Genomic DNA, 9248 nt, shown 5'->3' on the forward strand with positions numbered 1-9248 from the left:
AAGGTAAGTAGTGCAAAATGAAGATAATCATGGTACCTGCCTCACTGGGCTGCTGGGAGGGTGAGATCCTGCATGTTAAGTGCTTTGCAAACATTGAGCACTGTATAAATGCTAGCTATTGTTGTTGTTGTTATCACAATTTTGAAGATTAGGAAAATAAAGCCCCAAGGTGAAATAATTTGGCCAAAGTTATACAGCCAGAAAGTGTCAAAGTCAGAATTTGATCCCACTTCTGACTCCAAATCCAGGGGTCTTTCTTTTCCATCAAATGCTATCCTGTATATACATAGCATACAGATGTTTTGTTTTGTTTTGTTTTGTTTACAATTTTAAAAGCACTTCCAGACATTATATTATTCACATATTATGTGAAACTGATTCATCTCTCTCTGGGTAGTCTATGAATAAAAAAAAACTTTAGAACGAGAAGGGACCTTACTGATAGGCTAGTTCAATTCCCTCATTTTACAGGTGAGGACACTGAGGCTCAGACAGGTACAATTCCTTGCTTAATGTCACTCAGTCAGTCAACTGGCATTTATTAAGCACTGATTACATGCCAGTACTAACTGTGTTAAGTTCCAGAGATACAAAGAAAGGCAGAAACATAGTCCCTGCTCTGAAGGAGCTCACATTCTAATGGGGAGCCAACATGCAAACCACTGTATACAAACCACTACATACAAACACTATGTATACAGTGTAAATGGAAGGAGGTCTCAAAGGCAAGGCACCAACTGTGGGAGGGACTGGAAAAGGCTTCCTGTGAAGGAGCTTAGTCTTAAAAAAGCCTGAGAAGCTAGGAAACAAGCATGGGAGAAGCCAGTAGAAAATCGTGATGTCATGACATTGGGTATCATGTGGGATGAACAGCAAAAAGGCCAGGGTCGCTGATTGGTCAAATACATTGAGGGGAGTAAAGTATAAGAACCTGGAACAGGAAGAAGAGGCCAGGAGGAATGGTCTTTAAAAGCTAAACAAAAGGATTTGATATCTAACCCTAGAGGTAATAGGAAATCCCTGGGGTTTAATGAGTAGAGGGATGACATGCTTAGGCCTGGGCTTTAGGAAGTTTACTTTGACATACGAGTGCAGGGGGAGCCAGAGTAGGGAGAGACTTGAGAGAAGGAGACTAACTGGAAAGCAAGTGTCAGAACATGAGGTCTCAAGAACCATACTAAGATGACAGCTGTGTGATACGAAGAAGCCAATAGGGCAAATAAGAGATGGTGTGAAGGTGAAAACAACAATATTTGGCAATAGACTGGATATGTGGAGTAAATGCACGTGAGGAGTCAAGCTTGACACTGAGGTGGTGAGCCTAGAAGACTGGGAGGAGTGGTGCCCTCCACAGTCATGAGGAAGTTAGCAAATAATGATGCTGTATCTCAAGCCTCATCTCCAGGCACTCTTCTTACTAAACCAAGTCTTCTTTTTCATTTCTGTAGATTATCTCTAATTTCCAAACTGTTCAACTTCTACTCTAAGACCTGTCACACCAGTTCAAGAGGCCATAAGCCTCTAAGCCAACAAGTCTAGGAGTAACTACTAAGCCAAAAAATGACTGTGCAAGGAATATAGTCAGCAGCAAGCACTATGCCTTGCTGTGGGGAGAGCCTTCCATACCATCACCTGGAACCTCAGGAGGTTTGGACCCAGAATCACAGGAAGTTGTACTGTGATAAATTTATCTCAGATGAGTTGTGTGTCTTCCACCCCCAAAGCAGACTTTTCTGTACTTTTCCTCCCACAAATTATAACATACAGACAGGGCCAACATTCTAGAGGATCATGATCCTACCAGAATCCCAATGTTTGATAGGCACTAGTCAAATATGTGGGGCACCTAGGTGGTACAATGGGTAAAGTGTGGACCTAAAGTCAGAAAGACTCATCTTCCTGAGTTCATATTCAGCCTCAGACTCTTACTAGCTGTATGACCCTGGACAAATCACTTAACCCTGTTTGCCTCAGTTTCCTCATCTGGAGAAGGAAATGGCAAACCACTCCAGTGTCTTTGCCAAGAAAACCCCAAATGGGGTCACAAAGAGTGGAGATGACTCAACAACAAGTAATCAAATATACACATAACACTGGACCCTTTGAGAAGCTACATCTTTGGTAGAAGGTGCCTTGATGATCAAGCTTGGGATACCTTCACTTGCTCCACTGGTGAATTGATAGTATCAGGCATTTTTCAAGTGACCATAGTCAAGTACTCCCCAACAAAGGCCCATACTCACTGTGGCCCCTGATGCAACTACTACCAGCAAAACCATGACATATTATATTCCATTTGGTACCAATGGGGCTTATAGGAAAGTGTGTAGTCTGTGAATAACTTAGTGTTAGAACTGCCCAAGCTATCCCAAACTCTAAGACCATCACAGTTGGAGCCAAATGAATGATATCTTTTCACCAGATACCCTTATTCAGTTCCAATTCACTAAAGGCCTCCCACTATCTGGTTCCAACTTACTTTTTCTGCCTTATTTCATGCTATCCCCCTTCTCCCCTCCACAAATTCAACATTTCAATCGAATTGGACTAAATACTTTTCCCCAGATTCAACTTAAAACTCCTACCTCCAAACATTCACACTGGACATCTCCTGTGCCTAAGATACTATGGCAGGTGATGTGAGGAGATGAGAAACCTAGAACATATGATTATAACCAAGTACTTCTTAGACCTTTTTTTTTAATATTCATGCCCTCTCTAAAACAGAGAAAGAACAAATGATTCTTAGGAGTAGTATTTCCCAAGTATCACTGAAACTAAATACAGAAAAGATAAAAATTAGTTAAGAATTCTATCTAAAAATTGCATTTATACAATTTTTTCATCATGCTAATAAAAAAAAAAGATCTTTGCCTTATGGCTACAAAGGTAGGATCAGAAGTTCTAGGCCTCAGGTACTACTCAACTGATTTGTATTCACAACAATACCTTAGACCTTCCACTCCCATTTTCCCAGATATAAGCAGAAGACATCCTCATTGGTGAGCTGAAATACCTAGGGCTTTTTTGCTGTCTATTACCACATAGGACAGAATATTGACATAGGCCTCCCTAAGTGTGAATGATGGGGGAGCAGGTCTATACAGGTACCACGTGAAACCAGAAAACCAACACGTTTTGCATTAAACTGAGGCAGCACATAAGTAGGAAGTCTGTACAAACACTGAATTCTAACCTGTGTTTATTCTCCAAAGTTCCATATTCTACAGGGTTAACCTATTGATGCCAACTAGCACAACAGAATTTAGCCTGGGCATGATCTCAGATTTTATCTTGCTTACATGGTGGGCAAAAAGTAAAGAAATATTATCTCAGACCACAACAAGGAAAAATGGGAGAAATATTATTTTCCCCCCATGATTAAATTTCCAAGCAGGTGACTTTGGTCACCCCTAAAATAATGGCAACAAAGTCCATAAAAATGAGACAGATTAGAAACAAAGAGTTTGGATATTCTCATTCCCATTTTGGCCCTATAGTTTGCTATTCCAATTGTTCAGCCAACCTCCCTGGCTCACTTGGCTTGCATGCTTAGGAGAGAATCCCAGAATCCATGTACTTTGATTGAGTGATTCTATAAAATTTTTTTCAAAAGAAAATGATGGGAGGAAGGTAGACTAATAATATGGACAAGCACCTTACCCAAAGTGGCATCATTTCTCCATGACTTTCAGAAGAAAAACTATATTATTGTATAGTGAGTCCTTTTCACAATAGTACCAAGTACCAAAAGGCACTGAAATATTCCTCTTATTGCTTCAATACCAATCACTGTCTTCACTATATCTAACCCCATTGAACACATATGGCTCATTGCAAACCAGGAAATCTCTCCCTCAAACCAGTTAGCTAACATTTATAGCTAACAATTAGAGAGTGCTTTAAGGTTCGCAAAGCACTTTACATATGTTTACCTCATTTGATCCTTAAAATAACCCTGTGAGATAGTCAGTTAATTGACTTTTTTAAAAACCACAGAATCAAAGAATTTCAGAGTTGGAAGGGACCTCATGGACCAAAAAAGCCTTGTGTTATGGAAAGACTGCAAGTCAGAAGATTCGGTTTCAAGTCTCAAATCTGCCATTTTAAGAGTTATTAAAATGACTATTAGTACATCATTAGGTTGATTAGGTCATTAGTATGACCCTAGATTGACAATTTAAATTCTTGGTTGCCTCATCTGCAAAATAAGAGCTTTCAACTAGAAAACTAGGGTATCTTCTCATTCTAAATCCATGATCTGAATCCAATCCATACCTGAGCAAGAAACCTCTACAACAGAGATGACAAATGCTCTGTTGAGGAAATTCTCCAAGAAAAGGGAACATACCACCTCTGGAGGTAGGTATCCCATTCCATTTTTGATAACTAATTGTTAGCGCTTCTTTAAATTACATATCAATCTGTTTGGTTGAACTTCTACCCACTGCTCCTAGTTCTGCCTTGTAGGGTCAAATAGAAAAAAAAAACCCTATTCTTTCTTCCAGGTCCTTTTAGCTCTCATGTCCCCCTAATCTCCTCTACTTGAGGCTCAACACCCCACTTCCTTCAATCCTCAGATGACATGAACTTACAGGCCTCTACCATCCTAATGGCCCTCCTCTGGAGAGACACTCCAATTCATTAATGTCCTTTCTCAACTGTGAAATCTAGATCTGAACACAATGTTCCAGTTATGCTCTAACCAGAACAGAATACAGTAGGACCATCACCTCCTAATTCCTAAAAGCTATATGGTGGAGATTGATAAGATTAAACCTTTTAAAGGACTGTCATTGCAGAATGTACCAGAAAGGTAGCTAAATTAATCCTTCACCAAGTATTTCCTGAGCCTCTGCTATATACCCTAAACTACTGGAAAAATAACAGGGAAGGGAGAAGACATGATTCTTACTTTCAAAGAGGGTACAGTCTAATTAGAGACAGAAGACATGTACATGTGAAATAATTAGAGAACAATAAAAGCTGTTTAATGAAGTCCTTCTTGGATATTTCTTTTTTTTTTTGGCAGACAATTGAGGTTAAATGACTTGCCCAAAGTCACATGGCTAGTAAGTGTGTCAAGTGTCTGAGGCCAGATTTGAACTCGGGTCCTCCTGACTCCAGGGCCGGTGCTCTATTCACTGTGCCACCTAGACACCCCCTTCTTGGATATTTCTGACTGACTTGTATGAGCCCAGGCTCTAAAAGACTATGCCAGTACATCATAGACTCTGGAAGGTCCTATCAACCTGAAGCGGCTTTGAGTAAAGGCAGATGATACATGCCTGTCATCCAAGGACCAGCTAGCTAGCTACATTTAGAGAAGACCATCACTAGGTTGGCTGCAGGTGACAAGAGTGCTTCAGTCTGCATTGGTGGAGGGAGTGCCCACTGGCAAAAATCACAGATCTTTGAAATATTTAAGTAAATTGAGACAGTTAAGTGGCAGAGTGGATAGAGCACTGAACCAGGAGTCAGAAGACCTGAGCTCAGATCTAGCCTCAGATATTTCCTCACTTTGTAACCACGGACAAATTACTTAACCCCTGTTTACCTTAGTTTCCTCTTCTATAAAATGGGAATAAAAGCATTTCTCAGGGTTATTATAAGGACCAATAATCATTGTAAAGTGTTTAGCAAAGTGTTTGGCACATAGTAAATGCTATATAAATGTTAGCTATTAGGTATTACTATTAAATTGATATGAAAATGTCAGGTTATAGAGTTCAGACTGTAAGAGCTGAAGGCGTTCAAAGAAGAGGCTGGAATAGAGAGAAAGGTTGTATTCAAAGTTTGGACCCATAGAATAGTTTACTGAGAAGTGCTCCTAACCTGGAAGCAATACCTGGAAAATATTGCCAAATGGTCTCTCAAATTCCAATACACCCCTCCCCCCAACACACACACACACACACATCATTGAGTGTGGACCATTTAAAATACAAACACTTTCCCACTTGGCCCAAAGGAGTTGAGTTCTAATCTCCAAGTCTCTCCAGGGAAATCTTGGGTAAGGCAGAATATAGCACAAACCACAAAGATGGGAAATTCTTGCTTCATCTCCCACAATCATGATGGTCTCCAGTGTATTGGACCGTATCCATCATTTCTAGAAATCTAACCAGCCAAGTCCTGCCTAGTCACCTGCCAATAAGGTCTCACCCCTTTTATTAATGCAAGACCTTATTACCCCAGGCTCCTCCTCAGGAACAGATGAAAGAGCCAATCCCACTATGTAATAGAAAGCTCAGAGAGGACTCATTTCTCACCAGGGAGCAAATCTAAGCCAAAAAAAAAAAAAAAAAGCAAGCCCAGTGACATTTTAGGTGTCTGTTGTATTCGGAGTAGAATGGGAATTAATGATTTACAACTAAAAATATTTGGGGACTCACATTGCCCAACCCCCAACTTGTCCCAGTAGCATGACTGAAAATACCATCTGCAGACACCCATGTCTGTCTCCTTCTTCGGTTCTGATAGAACTGGCAAGACTAGGTCTGAAGCACACGGTTCCCAACGCATCACTCTGCACGTCAGAATCCTCCCAAAAGTCATTCCTTTCATTTAGATAACAGGAGCTAGGCTCTGATTACCCCGATGCTGTCACTTGTGAAAAAAGAAATGTGAAATGCGATGCTAATGTGAGACAATAGAGATTTGCTAAACAATAAAATAGATCCCTGAGAAAATTTGTTATAGATTTCCCGGAGTTCTCCTGCAAGGTTTTCAACCTTTCTCACAAGGGATCCAGCCAAATGGCAGTACAAGTGAATTTCCTGCTGCTCCCAGTACTTTGGATGCCCGAGCTTCAGCTCCCATGCAGCCAGGTTGGATCCATTTCAAGAAAATGGCTTTTATGTCCACTTTTGTACAGAAAACACATTTCTATTTTGAGGACATTTAATTTGGGGCTGGTTGGGATCACAGTGCATGGGATCAAGGTATAATGATATATATGACTGGGGCACAGTGAGCAGAGGCTGCTTCTGAGCAGGCTCCCAGAGTAGCCATGTTCTATTTTTGCATTTTACAAGTTTTTGGCAAAAAAAAAAATGGAAAGAGAGGTCCCGAAAGAACAAAATTCCTCATTCACCCAACTTACTCCCCTCTTAACACAGAGGGAATATTTTTTAGGCTCACTGTATTTGGGAAAGTAAAATTAATCCCTGCCAGCCGCACCCCCAGTAGTATCTTTTCATCCCTTTCTTCCCCAAAACTTCTTTGTGAATATCTCCTGGCCAAGGGTTACTCACAGCAGCTCTGTCTTCACCCGTGTAAGGCAGGGAGGACAGAGCAGGGAAGAAGAGTAAATTGAGAGGAAGCAATATGGCCCAGACAGGTTCCAAACCTTTGAATGCAAGAGAACATAGCACCCATATTTCCACATCACTCATCCTCCTGTGCCTAACCCAGAGGCTCCCAGCTGCCCACACATCTGTAAGAATAATCCTTTCATTCTCTACAGATTTCAAGACTCCCTGATAGCAATAATTGCTTCAAGGATTCTTCGGGGGTTCAAATGAGATACTACAAATTCAGTATGGTTTCACCAAGAAGGGAAAGAATGAGGAAGTCAAAGCAATGAGTCTGAGTAGTTCTGATTATCTGTGAAAAGCCTGAACTCCCACCCAGCATCAGCCTCCTTGCATAAGAGCCACTAGGTGCTGTTTCCCTCCTGGGGGTTCCATAAATCTAAGGGTCTCCTCAATATACAATTCAAAAACACCTTCCCCTGCCACTGCAATCATGATAAACACTGGAGAGTTCTGCTTGACCTTTTATTAACATTTTCTATATCAATATTTTTTTTTTGCTACTGGCACCCTGAGGAATTATGAAAAATACTTTTTTCTGTAGTTTATCCCATATGCACTTAATAGGCTCACAAATATAATACCATTATAAAAAAGAAAAACTGCCAACACTGCTAAAAAAATTGTCATAACACTAAATTATTATATAAATATAAAAGGAGTATGTCTGTAAAATATTCACTCAATGAACATCCCAAGGTGATGATTTTGCTATGTTGTTTTTATTCCTGAGAGATCCATAACACATTTGGATATGCCACATGTCACCACATGAATCAGGCAGTTAATGCATGTGCTTTTTAGAAGCAGAGATGTCTTCCCAATAGAATGTGCTATAAAAAAAATGTAGAGATCCGGCTGCTTTGTCTGATAGGCATAATTTAATGTCTTGCTTATAATACTGCATCTTAAGGAAAAATACACACTGTCCTATGTAGTTATTTACAATATATTACTAAATCTATGCAAATATGTTTCCCTGAGCCCAGTATTATATAACAAAGGTCAACAATGTTTGAAATATTTTGAAGCGTATTCCCAATATGCTTAGTATATAGTGCTAATGTCCAATATATGCACATATATCTTAATATATTTCCAGATTTTTCTGCTCATTGTTTCTTTTTGTAGCTTCTCACAGATTACTATCAGAAAAATGGTTTCTTTTGAAGAAAGACAAATACTGCCTATCCATCTTGAAAAAATTTATTAAGGTGGCTAATTATGCAGTCCTTAATATTATATCACAACGAAGGCTGCTTGATGCCTCTGCAAGTGATAAGAGATGATAACCAGTGCACAGAAATTCAACATCTGCTAAAACACAACTGTCCACACATAAGATCTGATTACCCAGACATTTGCACATGGTGTGTACACATACACACGCACAGCCTATGATTTAGTAATATTTCATCCAAAGATCCCATATCACCCTTTACACTTCCAAATATTGCCAAATCCATCTTTATCATCTGGGAGAAATTCTGTGCACCTGTGATCATATTCAGATCATTTTCTGAAGATGAAATGCCATTGAGGGTGTAACTAGAGCACAAGAGTCGTCACACGGCTCCTGCTCCTGGGGGATGCTGGGATGCTATCCAAGTCATGCACAAAAGAACAGAAGAGCCAGGGAAGCTATCTGCATCTAGGATGCCATAGGTCTACGCAGACCTTCAATTCAAAACTCTGTTAAAAATCATGCAATTCCCAAGTCAAATTTTCAAACTCTAGATTTGAATAGGTCAAAGGCTTAGAGACTAAGACTGGTCTGCCTGATGCCAAAATAAACAGTAGACTCAGCCAAAAATTGTTCAATTCAGTGGAAAAAAAATCAGCCAAAGTAGTTATTGGTTTGTAGTCAGAATATCTCACTTACTGACTGATTTTCTTCTCTCTCTCTCTCTCTCTCTCTCTCTCTCTCTCTCT

This window comes from Petaurus breviceps, unplaced genomic scaffold (genome assembly GCF_028583685.1).
Source record: "Petaurus breviceps papuanus isolate PSGF00001 unplaced genomic scaffold, PetGlider_PUasm1.0 171, whole genome shotgun sequence".
Taxonomy (NCBI): domain Eukaryota; kingdom Metazoa; phylum Chordata; class Mammalia; order Diprotodontia; family Petauridae; genus Petaurus; species Petaurus breviceps.